We start from the raw sequence: 18,981 nt of genomic DNA, 5'->3' as shown, positions 1-18,981 counted from the left end.
CCATCAGGTGGGACAAGACAGCCAATTGCGACGTTTCAGCACATGGACACACCCCCACCCTGTTCGGGCAAAATCCCTACTTCTATGATCTGCTGGGGTCCAAATCAGGTAAAGGTACGAGTACTCGGAAGAGATAATTGACACAGGCTCAAGGTTGAATCAGAATGATTTCTCTCATCTTTATAGGGCAGATACTAAATATTTATACCCATTTTCTAGAACTCAAGCCGACATCGTCATTTTATGTAAGCATCGTGTGATTAATAATAATAATAATAATAATAAAAAAATAATAATTAATGTTTGCAAATCAAGCACATTTAATTACAAACAAAACCGTATCTTATCCTTGAGTTGTTCATCTTTGAGAAGTATCTAGAACCAGTTGTACTCCCAGAATATCAGACACACATAGCTCTGAAAACTAACAAGTAATTAACTTTGTCTCAAGTACACACGGTTCAGCAATTCTCCATTCTGACCAAAAATAAACCAGCAAAGTAAAATGGAATCCAGGATACAAAATGACGGTGCAATCCCTCACTATTCCCCCATTTTGAGATATTCATTCATTGCAGGCAACAGGTACACATACTTCAGCCGGACATTCCCCTATGCTGCTGGTTTCCCAGATTCTGCATATCCGTACCTGCATGAGGGATAATCTCAATACATTTTAATAATCTCTTCTACTACTGGTTTTGTTACACACTTTACTCAAGCACATTAATGCTAGCTTAATCACAATGTAAATAAGTGCAATAATCAACTAAATCTGTTTTATCCCCTGCACTATGCCCACAAGCCATCCACCAATATTTTTGAACCAATTTGCTGAGTTCAAGAAAGAGAAAGTGTCTGACCACCAAGAATCTTCATCCGCACTATGTTTATCCAACCCCTTATCTCTCATTTTCTTCATATTTTCAATACTTGCCCTTATCTGGAGGTTACCTTGTGGATCTATATAATGACAGCAGGTTGGTCCTATCACTTGACACATTCCTCCTTCCCTGGCAGTGAGATAATCCAGAACTAAAGTATGCTGGTTAGTGACTATGATTAACTGAGATTGTACATCATTAGTTTGGTTTACAAGGCCTAACACATCCCATATTTGGTCATCTAGATAATCTGTTGCTAGTACTAGCTTATCCCACATCTGCATAATCATTGGGTAAATAAACAGAATACCAAAGAACTTATTTGCAATACTCATCTCTACTACATGAGGCTTCCCATTTGGTCTGGGTTTGTTGTCTGCAGCTCTTTTATCTAATGCATTTATATTAAGCTTATCATGTGACAGTATAAATGTGGCTGGAGTCAGTCGGACAAGAGTACAGGTTCCGTAAGCTCCAGGTGGAATCCACTTATATGCTGCCACACCACAAGCAAAATAAAGATTACCAGGAACAGTATAATTATAGGTTACATGATAAAGGAGTATATAAGCAACTGCAGTAATGGTTACACTTTCATTATATAAACACAATTTTTGGCCACCATCATTATCACTGCCTATTTCCCCCCAAACCCGCAGGAATAACTGTCACTAGTTTTAGGAGTCAATACAGCCCCAAGGTTGTCTGTACAATCATCACTATCCTTTATGGACCCTTCAAACTTGTTGTTATGCTCCCATGACACGTTATGTGGAGTCCTTTGTATGGCCACTGTAGTGACTCCTTCAGTCTGATCGTATCCCTGGGCCAGTGCAAAAGAGACTGATACTGGAAAATCTAAATCTCCTAGATGAAGCTTTCGTACTTTCTTTCTGGCCCACTTCTGTCCATCAAAATCCGATACTCTGACAGTGTTGTCCTTTTTTGCACTCACATTGGCCTGCCACCAGGGGGGGCTCTACCAATCCAGCAATAGGAAGGGGCACTGCAGTAGAGTTAAACTTCAAACTTTCATTCTCTGATCTTCAAATGGATAAAAAGTCTCTACAGTTTATGTTAGCAAGCTCTAACCACAGCACCGGGATCGCTAAATAAGGCATAGTCTTTGAACTCACAGGACTGTGAGTACAGATCCAACAGTTTTAATAATTGTCCGTGTAACGAGCCCCTGCTCGCTCTATTCTGCTCTCATGGCACTCCCTGATGTGACCACAATATCTGCTGGTTCCGCCGTTGATGATCCGGCCTCAAACGACCGCTCGTGTCGTTTTAATTCTCACAGAACTAACACCAGTCAGGCTGTATGTGAGTTCAAACTGACAGAATCTTTATTGAATGCATCACATATATTTATAATGACAGTTGGAACACCTCTTTCTATTGGTAAATTGTAAAACCCCCTCTGATTGGCTATGCAAATGAGGTAAGCAGAGATTAGTTCAAGAGCTTGGCTGGGAGGCAGATGGGTGTGGCCATTGTCACAGAGAGAGTCAAACCTTGACAGTCCGCATCTGTCATATTCTTTAACGTGACCTGATGATGCCTAATAAGGGCATTGCCCAATCACTTTTTAGGTTCACATGTAGAGCTTGGATTCTCAGAGCCAGGAGTAACAGTGCAAGGATCTCAATCCTCAGGGTTTGGCACTTTCTTGCAATGTGAGGCGTAAATCCAGTTAGGCTTTCCCTCCACCTTTATGGAGGTTGCAGTTTTCAATAGAGATGTCCCGAGCTATTCGCCGGCTAACAGTTCCCGGCGAACATCACTTGTTCGCGTTCGCCGCGGCGGGCGAACATATGCGATGTTCGGTCCGCCCCCTATATGTCATCATTGAGCAAACTTTGACCCTGTACCTCACAGTCAGCAGACACATTCCAGCCAATCAGCAGCATATAGTCCCTCCCAGACCCTCCCACCTCCTATCAAAAAGCAAGGACAGCATCCATCTTAGATTCATTCGGAAGCTGCAGTGTTAGTGAGAGCAGGGACAGTGCAGCTGCTGCTGATTTAATAGGAAAATTGTTAGCTAGGCCAGTGTTCTGTGTCCACTCCAGTCCTCAAAGACTCATCTGATCTGCTGTAAGGGCTAGTACATCAGTCTGCTTTTTTTAAATTTTATTTCTCTGTAATATAATTGCAGTGGCCTGCCAGCGTGTGTGTCAGGCCCACAGCGTGTACTGTGCCCACTACTGCCAGTGCCCACCACTCATATCTGGTGTCACAGTAGCTTGCATTTAAAACAGTAAAAAAAAAAATCACTGTAATATAATTGCAGTTGCCTGCCTGCGTGTGTGTCAGGCCCACAGCGTGTACTGTGCCCACTACTGCCAGTGCCCACCACTCATATCTGGTGTCACAGTAGCTTGCATTTAAAACAGCAAAACAATTTTTTCACTGTAATATAATTGCAGTTGCCTGCCAGCGCGTGTGTCAGGCCCACAGCGTGTACTGTGCCCTCTACTCATATCTGGTGTCACAGTAGCTTGCATTTAAAACAGTAAAACAATTTTTTCACTTTAATATAATTGCAGTTGCCTGCCAGCGTGTGTACCAGGCCCACAGCGTGTACTGTGCCCAATACTCATATCTGGTGTCACAGTAGCTTGTATTTAAAACAGTAAAAAAAAAAATCACTGTAATATAATTGCAGTTGCCTGTCAGCGTGTGTGTCAGGCCCACAGCGTGTACTGTGCCCACTACTGCCAGTGCCCACCACTCATATCTGGCGTCACAGTAGCTTGCACGCATAGTACCACTAATCGGAAAAAAAATGACAGGCAGAGGCAGGCCACCCCGCAGGGGTCGTAGTAGTCGTGGTGCTGTGATTTTCTTTTGTCCCTAGAATAATGCCCAGTGTTCAGAGGCCACGTACCCTGAACTCGAAAAGTTCTGAGGACATAGTTGACTGGCTAACACAGGACACCCAATCTTCTACAGCTTCTGCTCGGAACCTTGACGGACCATCCTCCTCCAGCTCAGCTTCGGACACCTCTCAAGTTACCACTCACCCGCTTGCTGCCACCACCAACACTAGCACCATAGCTGCTTCACTTGATCTGTCAGAGGAGTTATTTACACATCAGTTGGAAGAAATGAGTGATGCGCAACCATTATTGCCAGAGGATGTAGATAACAGGGATATGTCTCAGTCAGGCAGCATTACACACATGGACGTATGGTGTGATGATGATGATGTTGTACCCGCTGCTGCTTCCTTTGCTGAGTTGTTAGAAACAAGTGAAGCGGTTGATGATGACGATGTGTCCGTGGATGTCACGTGGGTGCCCGCTCGAAGAGAAGAAGAACAGGGGGAAAATTCAGATGGGGAGACAGAGAGGAGGAGGAGATGAGTTGGAAGCAGGGGGAGGTCATCGGAACTAGTGGCACAGTCAGACAGCATGCATCGGCACCCGGGGTCAGCCAGACAGCACGCCAATCAACGCATGCTGTTGCCACCACCAGAATGCCGTCATTGCAAAGCTCAGCAGTGTGGCATTTTTTTTGTGTGTCTGCCTCTGACAACAGTGATGCCATTTGCAACCTGTGCCAAAAGAAACTGAGTCGTGGGAAGTCCAACACCCACCTAGGTACAACTGCTTTGCGAAGGCACATGATTTCACATCACAAATGCCTATGGGATCAACACATGATGAGTACAAGTAGCACACAAACTCAAAGCCACCATCCTCCTCCTGGTCCAGCATCTTCAGCCACGTCAACCACTGCTGTCCTCCTTGCCCCCTCTCAACCATCCGCCACTCCGCCTCTCATCTTCAGCAGTTCCTGCTCATCTGCCCACAGTCAGGTGTCTGTCAAGGAAATGTTTTAGCGTAAGAAGCCAATGTCACAGAGTCACACCCTTGTCCGGCGTCTGACAGCTGGCTTGTCGGAACTCTTAGCCCGCCAGCTTTTACCATACAAGCTGGTGGAGTCTGAGGCCTTCAAAAAATTTGTAGCTATTGGGACACCGCAGTGGAAGGTACCCGGCCGAATTTTTTTTTCACAAAAGGCAATCCCCAACCTGTACTCGATTGTGGAAAAGGAAGTCATGGCATGTCTGGCACACAGTGTTGGGGCAAGGGTCCATCCGACCACTGATACCTGGTCTGCAAAGCACGGTCAGGGCAGGTATATCACGTACACTGCGCATTGGGTAAACCTGCTGACGGCTGCCAAGCATGGAATGCGTGGCTCTGCAGAGGAGTTGGTGACACCGCCACGACTTGCAGGCAGGCCTGCTGCCACCTCCTCTACTCCTCCTACTCCATCCTCTTCGCTAACCTCCTCGGCTGAGTCCTCTTCTGCTGCTGCGTCTTGCTCCACATCAACTGCACCCCCCAGCTTCCCAGCGGCTATTCCACATCCCGGATACGACAGTGTCACGCCGTCTTGGGGTTGACTTGCCAGAAAGCAGAGAGTAACACCGGACCAGCACTCCTGTCCGCCCTGAATGCACAGGTGGATCAGTGGCTGACTCCGCACCAACTGGAGATCGGCAAAGTGGTGTGTGAAAACTGAAGCAATTTATTGGCGGCATTGAATTTGGGCAAGTTGACACGTGCCGTGCATGGCACATGTGTTGAATCTGATTGTACAACGCTTTGTGGATAAGTACCCAGGCTTACAGGACGTCCTCAAGCAGGCCAGGAAGGTGTGTGGCCATTTCAGGCGTTCCTACACGGCCATGGCGCACTTTTCTGACATTCAGCAAAGAAAAAACATGCCAGTGAGGCGCTTGATTTGCGACAGCCCGACACGTTGGAATTCAACACTACTAATGTTCGACCGCCTGCTCCAACAAGAAAAAGTCATCAACGAGTATTTGTATGACCGGGTTGCTAGGACAGCCTCTGCCGAGCTGGGTATTTTTTTGCCACGTTACTGGACGCTCATGCGCAATGCCTGTAGGCTCATGCATCCTTTTGAGGAGGTGACAAACCTAGTCAGTCGCACCGAAGGCACCATCAGCGACCTCATCCCATTTGTTTTCTTCCTGGAGCGTGCCCTGTGAAGAGTGCTGGATCAGGCTGTAGATGAGCGTGAAGAGGAAGAGGAAGAGTTGTGGTCACCATCACCACCAGAAACAGCCTTGTCATCATCGCTTGCCGGACCTGCAGCAACGCTGCAAGAGGAATACGAAGAAGAGGAGTCAGAGGAGGAATGTGGCTTTGAGGAGGAGGAAGACCAACCACAGCAGGCATCCCAGGGTGCTCATTGTTGTCACCTATCTGGGACCCGTGGTATTGTACGTGGCTGGGGGGAAGAACAGACCTTCAATGAGATCAGTGAGGACGAGGAACGGGACATGAGTAGCTCGGCATCCAACCTTGTGCAAATGGGGTCTTTCATGCTGTCATGCCTGTTGAGGGACCCTTGTATAAAAAGGCTGAAGGAGAATGACCTGTACTGGGTGGCCACGCTACTAGACCCCCGGTATAAGCAGAAAGTGGCTGAAATGTTACCGAATTACCGGAAGTCGGAAAGGATGCAGCAGTTCCAAAACAAGTTAAAAAGTATGCTTTACACAGCGTATAAGAGTGCTGTCACAGCACAATGGGAATCTAACGGGGAAGAGGTGAAAGTAATCCTCCTCCTACCACAACTACGCTGGCAAGGACAGGACGCTTTACAGACGTGTTGTTGATGGATGACATGCAGAGCTTTTTAAGTCCTACGCATCGCCACAGCTCTTCGGGGTCCACCCTCAGAGAACGACTTGACCGACAGGTAGCAGGCTACCTCGCCTTAACTGCAGATATCGACACTCTGAGGAGCGATGAACCCCTTGACTACTGGGTGTGCAGGCTTGACCTGTGGCCTGAGCTATCCCAATTTGTGATAGAACTTCTGGCCTGCCCCGCTTCAAGTGTCCTGTCAGAAAGGACCTTTAGCGCAGCAGGAGGTATTGTCACTGAGAAGAGAAGTCGGCCTAGGTCAAAAAAGTCTAGATTACCTCACCTTTATTAAGATCAATGTGGCATGGATCCCGAAGGGACTGACAGTGGGGGATACATTTGACTAAAAAAGGCCTGATAAGATGCCTTGGGCTAAAAATGGTCCACACGCTGCTGTATTTAATCTCTGCATGCCGGATGACTTGCGTGACTTCTCCGCCACCAACTAGGGTCAAGCTGCAATGTTTTAGTGCACTTACTGCCTGGAAAACATAATTTTTTCCGGCCGCTGCTGCAGCAGCGGCTGCAACAATACCTGTTTTCAGGAATGTGTACATGCCTAATTTTTCTGGCCTCTGGTGCTGCACTGTGGCTGCAAAAACAAAACAAAACAAAAAGGCACATACATGTGTCGATTCCGCTTCGTGATCGTTACCTTGTTGTGGTGAAGGGGCTTGTGTATCACAATGAAGCGATCACCTCTATGAGTGTGTTGGCAATGGCAATGTTGGCACACCCCAGATGATAAGGTCGTTGCTTCATTGTGAACAGACCAAAAGCGATCGGTTGGATAATTTTAAATAAAAAAACATTAATTTTCTTTGTGATCATCTAAGGTGATCATTAAAGCCTACTAGGCCAGCAATGGGCCCACACTGCAGAATCATTGTTTTCTGGGTCACTTACCTGTCACTGAACTACCTCAGCACAACCATAGGCTTTGAAACACCGCCATCGCCTACAATCTCCCAAACGTGCGCACAAGCACAGTCATCACTACACCAAGATTGACGCATAGAGGAATAAAATTTATGTCATGAGAGTGTCAACTATTGACAACTCTTTGCGGTTGACTAAACTCTATTTGATACACGTACCCTGATAGGGGACGTAACAGGGATTAAACTGATAGGAATAGTACTACTTAACATACCACTCATATAGGGTGGCACACTACATTGCACGGCGCACGCGCAGTGCCCCAAATTGGAAGTAAGAGGACCAACCAAGCATCTTTTTCCATCTCCCGGTTCCTAAAATCTATTCCATAGACGTCCCCTTATAGGAGACATAACAGGAATTAAACTGATAGGAATAGTACTACTTAACATACCACTCATATTGGGTAGCACAGTACATTGCACGGCGCACGCGCTGTGCCCCAAATTGGAAGTAAGAGGACCAACCAAGCATCTTTTCCCATCTCCCGGTTCCTAAAATCTATTCCATACACCGGCCCCTGATAGGGGACGTAACAGGGATTAAACTGATAAAAATAGTACTACTTAACTTACCACTCATATTGGGTAGCGCAGTACATTGCACGGGGCACGCGCAGTGCCCCAAATTGGAAGTAAGAGGACCGACCAAGCATCTTTTTCCATCTCCTGTTTCCTAAAATCTATTCCATACACCACACCGGCCCCTGATATGGGACAAAACAGAGATTAAACTGGTAAGAACAGATTTTTTTATTTAAAAAAAAGAGGACAGCCTCTGCGGAGCTGGGTTTATTTTTGCCGCGTTACTGAACGCTCATGCACAATGGCTGTAGGCTCATGCGTCCTTTTGCGGAGGTGACAAACCTGGTCAGTCAAACCCAAGGCAACATCATCGACCTCATCCCATATGCGTTTTTTCTGGAGCGTGCCCTGCGAAGAGTGCTGGATCAGGCCGTAGATGAGCATGAAGAGGAAAAGTTGTGGTCACCATCACCACCAGAAGCAGCCTTGTCGTCGTCGATTGCTGGACCTGCGGCAACGCAGAGAGAGGAGTCTGAAGAAGAGGAGTCAGAGGAGGAAGGTGGCTTTGAGGAGGTGGAAGACCAACCACAGCAGGCGTCCCAGGGGGCTTGTTGTCACCTTTCGGGGACCCTTGGTGTTGTTACTGGCTGGGTGGAGGAAGAGACCTTCAATGACGTCAGTGAGGACAAGGAACGGGACATGGCTAGCTTGGTATCCAACCTTGTGCAAATGGGGAGTTTGCGGTTGTGCAAATGGACTGTTTGCGGTTGTTTGCGGTGCGTTAAATGGGGAGTTTGGTCTGTCATAGTTTGGTCTGTCACTGTGAAGCGGGCGTAACCCTTACACTACCTGATCGATACAACATCATACCTGATGTTTTAAAGCATGTTATTCCAAACAATATAGGAATGTTATGTGATTTATGCCCTTTATGGATTAAAACCCGACTCTGCGTCAACTACGTAATTTTCCATGGGAGTTTTGCCATGGGCCATGGATCCCCCTCCGGCATGCCACAGTCCAGGTGTTAGTCCCCTTGAAACAACTTTTTCATCACTATTGTGGCCAGAAAGAGTCCCTGTGGGTTTTAAAATTTGCCTGCCTATTGAAGTCTATGGCGGTTCGCCCGGTTCGCCAACAATTGCGGAAATTCGCATTCGCCGTTCGCAAACTGAAAATTTTATGTTCGCGACATCTCTAGTTTTCAACAGGACTTGGAAGGCACCATCAAATCTGGGCTCAAAGGTTTTCCTCACATGCCTCTTTATCACCACCCAATCTCCAGGCTCAAGACTGTGTGTGCCTTCTACTGAGTCGGGATCTGGAATGGAAGCAAACACTTGTTTATGAGTGTGATCTAACTATTCAGTAAGGGCCTTCATGTAACTGACCATACTGTCAGCCTGCAACTGTTGTGGGAAATACTATCCTAGCCTTGGGGCACTACCAAACAATACCTCAAAAGGGGACAACCCTGTTTTCTTGTTTGGTGTGGTTCTTATTGAGTACAAGGCTACAGGCAAACACTCTGTCCATGGTCTACCTGTTTCTTGCATGGCTTTCTAAATTTTCAGTTTTATTGTCCCGTTCAAGCGTTTGACACGGCCGCTGCTTTGTGGGTGGTACATCGTATGGAAGGCTTGGGTCACCCCTAAAGCTTGCATAACCTCTCTCATTACTTCACCTGTAAAGTGGGAGCCTCTATCTGACTCAATAACTTCAGGAACACCATACCTGCATATCAGTTCACTGACCAGTTTCTTTGCTGTGTTCTTTGCATTTGCATTTGATTACACTGCGTGCAGAATTATTAGGCAAATGAGTATTTTGACCACATCATCCTCTTTATGCATGTTGTCTTACTCCAAGCTGTATAGGCTCGAAAGCCTACTACCAATTAAGCATATTAGGTGATGTGCATCTCTGTAATGAGAAGGGGTGTGGTCTAATGACATCAACACCCTATATTAGGTGTGCATAATTATTAGGCAACTTCCTTTCCTTTGGCAAAATGGGTCAAAAGAAGGACTTGACAGGCTCAGAAAAGTGAAAAATAGTGAGATATCTTGCAGAGGGAGCAGCACTCTTAAAATTGCAAAGCTTCTGAAGCGTGATCATCGAACAATCAAGCGTTTCATTCAAAATAGTCAACAGGGTCGCAAGAAGCGTGTGGAAAAACCAAGGCGCAAAATAACTGCCCATGAACTGAGAAAAGTCAAGCGTGCAGCTGCCAAGATGCCACTTGCCACCAGTTTGGCCATATTTCAAAGCTGCAACATCACTGGAGTGCCCAAAAGCACAAGGTGTGCAATACTCAGAGACATGGCCAAGGTAAGAAAGGCTGAAAGACGACCACCACTGAACAAGACACACAAGCTGAAACGTCAAGACTGGGCCAAGAAATATCTCAAGACTGATTTTTCTAAGGTTTTATGGACTGATGAAATGAGAGTGAGTCTTGATGGGCCAGATGGATGGGCCCGTGGCTGGATTGGTAAAGGGCAGAGAGCTCCAGTCCGACTCAGACGCCAGCAAGGTGGAGGTGGAGTACTGGTTTGGGCTGGTATCATCAAAGATGAGCTTGTGGGGCCTTTTCGGGTTGAGGATGGAGTCAAGCTCAACTCCCAGTCCTACTGCCAGTTTCTGGAAGACACCTTCTTCAAGCAGTGGTACAGGAAGAAGTCTGCATCCTTCAAGAAAAACATGATTTTCATGCAGGACAATGCTCCATCACACGCGTCCAAGTACTCCACAGCGTGGCTGGCAATAAAGGGTATAAAAGAAGAAAATCTAATGACATGGCCTCCTTGTTCACCTGATCTGAACCCCATTGAGAACCTGAGGTCCATCATCAAATGTGAGATTTACAAGGAGGGAAAACAGTACACCTCTCTGAACAGTGTCTGGGAGGCTGTGGTTGCTGCTGCACGCAATGTTGATGGTGAACAGATCAAAACACTGACAGAATCCATGGATGGCAGGCTTTTGAGTGTCCTTGCAAAGAAAGGTGGCTATATTGGTCACTGATTTGTTTTTGTTTTGTTTTTGAATGTCAGAAATGTATATTTGTGAATGTTGAGATGTTATATTGGTTTCACTGGTAAAAATAAATAATTGAAATGGGTATATATTTGTTTTTTTGTTAAGTTGCCTAATAATTATGCACAGTAATAGTCACCTGCACACACAGATATCCCCCTAAAATAGCTAAAACTAAAAACAAACTAAAAACTACTTCCAAAAATATTCAGCTTTGATATTAATGAGTTTTTTGGGTTCATTGAGAACATGGTTGTTGTTCAATAATAAAATTAATCCTCAAAAATACAACTTGCCTAATAATTCTGCACTCCCTGTAGCTTCCAGCCACCATGAAAAGAGATCCACACACGAGAACAAACTCATATACTCCTACCTTAGGCAGTTGTATATAGTCTATCTGCAGTCTCTGGAACGGGTAAAATGGCCTCGGAGTGTGCTTGCTTGGAGTCTTCACCACTTGACCTGGATTATTCAAAGCACAAATCATGCAACTTTGTACAAACCTGCTTGCCATGGTGGAGAACCCTGGAGCGATCCACCTTTTGGCCACAGTGTTGATCATAGGACCTTTTGCCTGGTGCGTCACCCCATGGGCTTCTTGTGCCATTATCGAATACTGGACTCTGGGTAGGCAGATCTTGCCTTGAACTTCCCATAGTCCCTGCTCATTTAGGGTAGCGCCTCTCTTAGTCCAAGATTCTTTTTCTTCTTCATCTGCTTGAGCAGACAGTTTTACCAAAACCTCCACAGACATCTCCTGAGGCTCAAAGGCATTCACCAGTACAGTCTCAATGTCTCTGGGCTTGAGGGCGGCTTGTTTAGCAGCTCTGTCAGCCCTGTTTCCTTTTGATTCATTAGTCCCTTGCTTTGTGTGGGCTTTTACCTTTATGACAGACACTTCTTCAGGTAACAATAGAGAGTTCATTAGTTCAAATACAGAGTCTTTGTTCTTAATGAGCTGGCCTGCAGATGTCAAAAAGTCTCTGGCCTGCCAAATTGGTCCATAATCATGTGCAATACCAAAAGCATACCTGAAATCCGTGTAGATGTTTGCCTTCTTGTCTTTAGCCATTTTACACACCTCAGAGAGTGCCTTAAACTCTGCCTCCTGTGCTGACATGTGAGGAGGGAGTGGTTCAGCAAGTACTACCTCATGCTGTGTGACCACCACATATCCAGTGTGGAACCGGCCATCTTCTCCCATAAATCTGCTTCCATTTACAAAATACTCAAAATCTGGGTTATCTAGGTTTGTCATGAACATGGTTATTAAGAGGTTTGTCATGAACATGTGAAAAACCAGATGTCTCTTGATGTATCAAATGCTCACAATCATGAGTTTCTGTTTCCATTAACTCTGTAAGTAATGGACCTGTACCTCCCTCCCCCATTTCTGAATCTGAGATTGGTAACAATGTAGCAGCATTCAGAGTTGTGCATCTCTTAAAGGTAATGCTATCTGGCATGAGGAGGGAATATTGTAACCTCAGTTGTCTGGCCATAGAAATGTGTTTTGGCTGTACTTGACTGTGTATGCCTTGAATGTCATGTGGTGTTTGTACCGCTAGAGGGTAGTCAAGGACAATGTCAGATGCTTTTTCCACCATAAGCTGGACAGCCGCCACAGCTCTGACACATGAAGGAGCTCTCCTGGACACAGGATCCAATCTGGCAGAGAAATATGCAACTGGACTGTGCCTATCACCATGTTTTTGAGTGAGTACTGCTGTACTGTGTCCCTGGAGCTCTGAACAAAACATGTTAAACGGTTGATCATAGTCTGGGAATCTCAATGCCGATGCAGACAATATTGCCAGTTTCAGAGTGAAAAAGTACTCAATTGCATGTTTCGTCAGACAAAAAGGTTCTGATGACAGGCAATTATACAAAGGCTGCATAAGCATGGATTCATGCCTTATCCAGGGTCTGCAGTATGAGACCAGACTCAAAAACATCCTGAGGGGTTTTGGCCCCTGAGGGAGTTTTATGTCCTTCACCGCTTGTTTTCTCTCCTCAATAAGGTGCCTTGCACCCTCTGAGAGACAATGTCCCAGAAATGTAACTCTTGACTGCCAGTATTGCAGTTTTTCTCTCGAGACTTTAAATCCACTTTCTGCAAGGAAGATCAGCAATGTCAGAGTGGCTTCCCTGCAACCTTTCAAAGTTCCTGCGCACAAAAGTAAAACATCAACATATTGCAACAGTACAATGTCATCATTAATTTGCCATCCAGATAATACTGACTGTAAAGCTTGTGTGTACATGGTAGGTGAATTCTGTGCTCCTTGGTGTAAAACTGTCCATGCATATTGATTACCTTTAAATGTAAATGCGAACAGGTATTGATAGTCTGGGTGTAGGGGAACACTTAAGAACGCATTTGTCAGGTCTATCACCTGTGTAGCAGTTGGTGGTACCTGTGATAACAAGGTGTGTGGGTTTGGTGCAATGGGGGTCTGTAATATAGTGACCTTATTGACCTCAATATAGATCATGAATAGGGATGAGCGAACCCGAACTGTATAGTTTGGGTTCGTACCGAATTTTGGGGTGTCCGTGACACGGACCCGAACCCGAACATTTTCGTAAAAGTCCGGGTTCGGGTTCGGTGTTCGGCGCTTTCTTGGCGCTTTTTGAAAGGCTGCAAAGCAGCCAATCAACAAGCGTCATACTACTTGCCCCAAGAGGCCATCACAGCCTTGCCTACTATTGGCATGGCTGTGATTGGCCAGTGCAGCATGTGACCCAGCCTCTATATAAGCTTGGGTCACGTTGCGCTGCATGTCACTCTGCTGATTCAAGCATAGGGAGAGGTTGCATCTGCGACGTTAGGGCGAGATTAGGCAGATTAACTCCTCCAAAAGACTTCATTCTGTGATCGATCTGCAGCTGTGGATCATTGAAGTGCTAATATTGACTTGCTCACTTTTTTGAGGCTGCCCAGAGCGTTTTTAGATCACGTTTTTTCTGGGGTGATCGGCGGCCATTTTGTGACTTGTGGTGCGCCAGCACAAGCTATCACCAAGTGTATTTAACCATCAATAGTGTGGTTATTTTGTGCTATATCCTACATCAGCTGCAGGCTGAGCCTGTGTCACCGAAGTACATTTAACCATCAACAGTCTGGTTATTTTTTGGCCATATACTACATCAGCTACAGGCTGAGCCTGTGTCACCGAAGTGCATTTAACCATCAACAGTCTGGTTATTTTTTGGCCATATACTACATCTGGTGCAGGCTGAGCCTGTGTCACCCAAGTGCATTTAACCATCAAGAGTGTGGTTATTTTTTGGCCATATACTACATCAGGGGCAAGTTGAGCCTTTCACCCAGCGCCTAAAAAATAGACCTGACATTTCTATTCAACCAAATCTGTACTGTTTTAGCTGGTCAAGTTATTTGTAGTGACCGTAAAAGCACACTTTTTGTTCTGGGTTGAAAAACTATTCCCAAATTTGACATTCTCAAAATAACTAGTTTCTGCTATATGAGGCCTACTTGAAATCTATCCCAAAAAGGATATCTCACATTGAAGGTGCTGATAGTGTCATTCAGAAAAACCTAAGACACACGCTACCGTGCAGATAGAAGTCTAATTCTGTGATTAAACCTATACCTGTCACATAGCGCAAAAAAAAAACAGGCCTGACATTTCTATTCAACCAAATCTGTAGTGTTTTAGCTGGTCAAGTTATTTGTAGTGACCGTAAAAGCAGACTTTGTGACAGGTATAGGTTTAATCACAGAATTAGACTTATATCTGCACGGTAGTGTGTGTCTTAGGTTTTTCTGAATGACACTATCAGCACCTTCAATGTAAGATATCCTTTTTGGGATAGATTTCAAGTAGGCCTCATATACCAGAAACTAGTTATTTTGAGAATGGCAAATTTGGGAATAGTTTTTCAACCCAGAACAAAAAGTCTGCTTTTACGGTCACTACAAATAACTTGACCAGCTAAAACAGTACAGATTTGGTTGAATAGAAATGTCAGGCCTGATTTTTTTTTGCGCTGTGTGACAGGTATAGGTTTAATCACAGAATCAGACTTCTATCTGCACGGTAGCGTGTGTCTTAGGTTTTTCTGAATGACACTATCAGCACCTTCAATGTAAGATATCCTTTTTGGGATAGATTTCAAGTAGGCCTCATATAGCAGAAACTAGTTATTTTGAGAATGGCAAATTTGGGAATAGTTTTTCAACCCAGAACAAAAAGTGTGCTTTTACGGTCACTACAAATAACTTGACCAGCTAAAACAGTACAGATTTGGTTGAATAGAAATGTCAGGTCTATTTTTTAGGCGCTGGGTGACAGGCTCAACTTGCCCCTGATGTAGTATATGGCCAAAAAATAACCACACTGTTGATGGTTAAATGCACTTGGGTGACACAGGCTCAGCCGGCACCAGATGTAGTATATGGCCAAAAAATAACCAGACTGTTGATGGTTAAATGCACTTCGGTGACACAGGCTCAGCCTGTAGCTGATGTAGTATATGGCCAAAAAATAACCAGACTGTTGATGGTTAAATGCACTTCGGTGACACAGGCTCAGCCTGCAGCTGATGTAGGATATAGCACAAAATAACCACACTATTGATGGTTAAATACACTTGGTGATAGCTTGTGCTGGCGCACCACAAGTCACAAAATGGCCGCCGATCACCCCAGAAAAAAGTGATCTAAAAACGCTCTGGGCAGCCTCAAAAAAGTGAGCAAGTCGATATTAGCACTTCAATGATCCACAGCTGCAGATCGATCACAGAATGAAGTCTTTTGGAGGAGTTAATCTGCCTAATCTCGCCCTAACGTCGCAGATGCAACCTCTCCCTATGCTTGAATCAGCAGAGTGACATGCAGCGCAACGTGACCCAAGCTTATATAGAGGCTGGGTCACATGCTGCACTGGCCAATCACAGCCATGCCAATAGTAGGCAAGGCTGTGATGGCCTCTTGGGGCAAGTAGTATGACGCTTGTTGATTGGCTGCTTTGCAGCCTTTCAAAAAGCGCCAAGAAAGCGCCGAACACCGAACCCGAACCCGGACTTTTACGAAAATGTTCGGGTTCGGGTCCGTGTCACGGACACCCCAAAATTTTCGTAAAACATTTTCGTAAAAGTCTGGGTTCGCGTTCGGTGTTCGGAGCTTTCTTGGCGCTTTTTGAAAGGCTGCAAAGCAGCCAATCAACAAGCGTCATGCTACTTGCCCCAAGAGGCCATCACAGCCTTGCCTACCATTGGCATGGCTGTGATTGGCCAGTGCAGCATGTGACCCAGCCTCTATATAAGCTTGGGTCACGTTGCGCTGCATGTCACTCTGCTGATTCAAGCATAGGGAGAGGTTGCATCTGCGGTTAGGGAGAGATTAGGCAGATTAACTCCTCCAAAAGACTTCATTCTGTGATCGATCTGCAGCTGTGGATCATTGAAGTGCTAATATTGACTTGCTCGCTTTTTAGAGGCTGCCCAGAGCGTTTTTAGATCACGTTTTTTCTGGGGTGATCGGCGGCCATTTTGTGACTTGTGGTGCGCCAGCACAAGCTATCACCAAGTGTATTTAACCATCAATAGTGTGGTTATTTTGTGCTATATCCTACATCAGCTGCAGGCTGAGCCTGTGTCACCGAAGTGCATTTAACCATCAACAGTCTGGTTATTTTTTGGCCATATACTACATCAGCTACAGGCTGAGCCTGTGTCACTGAAGTGCATTTAACCATCAACAGTCTGGTTATTTTTTGGCCATATACTACATCTGGTGCAGGCTGAGCCTGTGTCACCCAAGTGCATTTAACCATCAACAGTGTGGTTATTTTTTGGCCATATACTACATCAGGGGCAAGTTGAGCCTGTCACCCAGCGCCTAAAAAATAGACCTGACATTTCTATTTAACCAAATCTGTACTGTTTTAGCTGGTCAAGTTATTTGTAGTGACCGTAAAAGCACACTTTTTGTTCTGGGTTGAAAAACTATTCCCAAATTTGCCATTCTCAAAATAACTAGTTTCTGCTATATGAGGCCTACTTGAAATCTATCACAAAAAGGATATCTTACATTGAAGGTGCTGATAGTGTCATTCAGAAAAACCTAAGACACACGCTACCGTGCAGATGGAAGTCTGATTCTGTGATTAAACCTATACCTGTCACACAGCGCAAAAAAAAAACAGGCCTGACATTTCTATTCAACCAAATCTGTACTGTTTTAGCTGGTCAAGTTATTTGTAGTGACCGTAAAAGCAGACTTTTTGTTCTGGGTTGAAAAACTATTCCCAAATTTGCCATTCTCAAAATAACTAGTTTCTGGTATTTGAGGCCTACTTGAAATCTATCCCAAAAAGGATATCTTACATTGAAGGTGCTGATAGTGTCATTCAGAAAAACCTAAGACACACGCTACCGTGCAGATAGAAGTCTGATTATGTGATTAAACCTATACCTGTCACATAGCGCAAAAAAAAAAAACAGGCCTGACATTTCTATTCAACCAAATCTGTACTGTTTTATCTGGTCAAGTTATTTGTAGTGACCGTAAAAGCACATTTTTTGTTCTGGGTTGAAAAACTATTCCCAAATTTGCCATTCTCAAAATTGTGGTGAACGGGAACAATGAGGAAAACATCTAATAAGGGACGCGGACGTGGACATGGTCGTGGTGGTGTTAGTGGACCCTCTGGTGCTGGGAGAGGACGTGGCCGTTCTGCCAGAGCCACACGTCCTAGTGAACCAACTACCTCAGGTCCCAGTAGCCAGCAGAATTTACAGCGATATTTGGTGGGGCCCAATGCCGTTCTAAGGATGGTAAGGCCTGAGCAGGTACAGGCATTAGTCAATTGGGTGGCCGACAGTGGATCCAGCACGTTCACATTATCTCCCACCCAGTCTTCTGCAGAAAGCGCACAGATGACGCATGAAAACCAAGCCCATCGGTCTGTCACATCACCCCCATGCATATCAGGGAAACTGTCTGAGCCTCAAGTTATGCAGCAGACTCTGCTGCCAGGGTTTCCCAAGGGCATCCACCTAGCCCTTCCCCAGGGGTGGAAGAGATAGAATGCACTAACGCACAACCACTTATTTTTCCTGATGATGAGGACATGGGAATACCACCTCAGCACGTCTCTGATGATGACGAAACACAGGTGCCAACTGCTGCGTCTTTCTGCAGTGTGCAGACTGAACAGGAGGTCAGGGATCAAGACTGGGTGGAAGACGATGCAGGGGACGATGAGGTCCTAGACCCCACATGGAATGAACGTCGTACCACTGACTTTCAGAGTTCGGAGGAAGAGGCAGTGGTGAGACCGAGCCAACAGCGTAGCAAAAGAGGGAGCAGTGGGCAAAATCAGAACACCCGCCGCCAAGAGACTCCGCCTGCTACTGACCGCCGCCATCTGGGACCGAGCACCCCAAAGGCAGCTTCAAGGAGTTCCCTGGCATGGCACTTCTTCAAACAATGTGCTGACGACAAGACCCGAGTGGTTTGCACACTGTGCTATCAGAGCCTGAAGCGAGGCATTAACGTTCTGAACCTTAGCACAACCTGCATGACCAGGCACCTGCATGCAAAGCATGAACTGCAGTGGAGTAAACACCTTAAAAACAAGGAAGTCACTCAGGCTCCCCCTGCTACCTCTTCTGCTGCTGCCGCCTCGGCCTCTTCTGCTGCTGCCGCCGCCTCGGCCTCTTCTGCTGCTGCTGCCGCCGCCTCGGCCTCTTCCTCTGCCTCTGGAGGAACGTTGGCACCTGCCGCCCAGCAAACATGGGATGTACCACCAACACCACCACCTGCGTCACCAAGCATCTCAACCATGTCACACGACAGCGTTCAGCTCTCCATCTCACAAACATTTGAGAGAAAGCGTAAATTCCCACCTAGCCACCCTCAATCCC

At 45.8% G+C, this 18,981-nt stretch overlaps 1 long non-coding RNA gene across 1 annotated transcript in view; it reads right to left on the bottom strand.

Moving 5' to 3' along the window:
• Positions 1 to 445: 445 nt before the first annotated feature.
• LOC121002169 overlaps positions 446 to 18,981 on the bottom strand; it is a 28,764-nt gene continuing 10,228 nt past the window's right edge. The window contains exon 3 of the long non-coding RNA XR_005779239.1: positions 446 to 543. This is a non-coding gene — a long non-coding RNA (uncharacterized LOC121002169). The remainder of the gene's footprint in view (positions 544 to 18,981) is intronic.

The sequence above is a fragment of the Bufo bufo genome, chromosome 5, assembly GCF_905171765.1.
Source record: "Bufo bufo chromosome 5, aBufBuf1.1, whole genome shotgun sequence".
Lineage (NCBI taxonomy): Eukaryota > Metazoa > Chordata > Amphibia > Anura > Bufonidae > Bufo > Bufo bufo.
The sequence above is the reverse complement of the archived record's forward strand: the minus strand, read 5'-3'. Positions and strand labels throughout refer to the sequence as shown.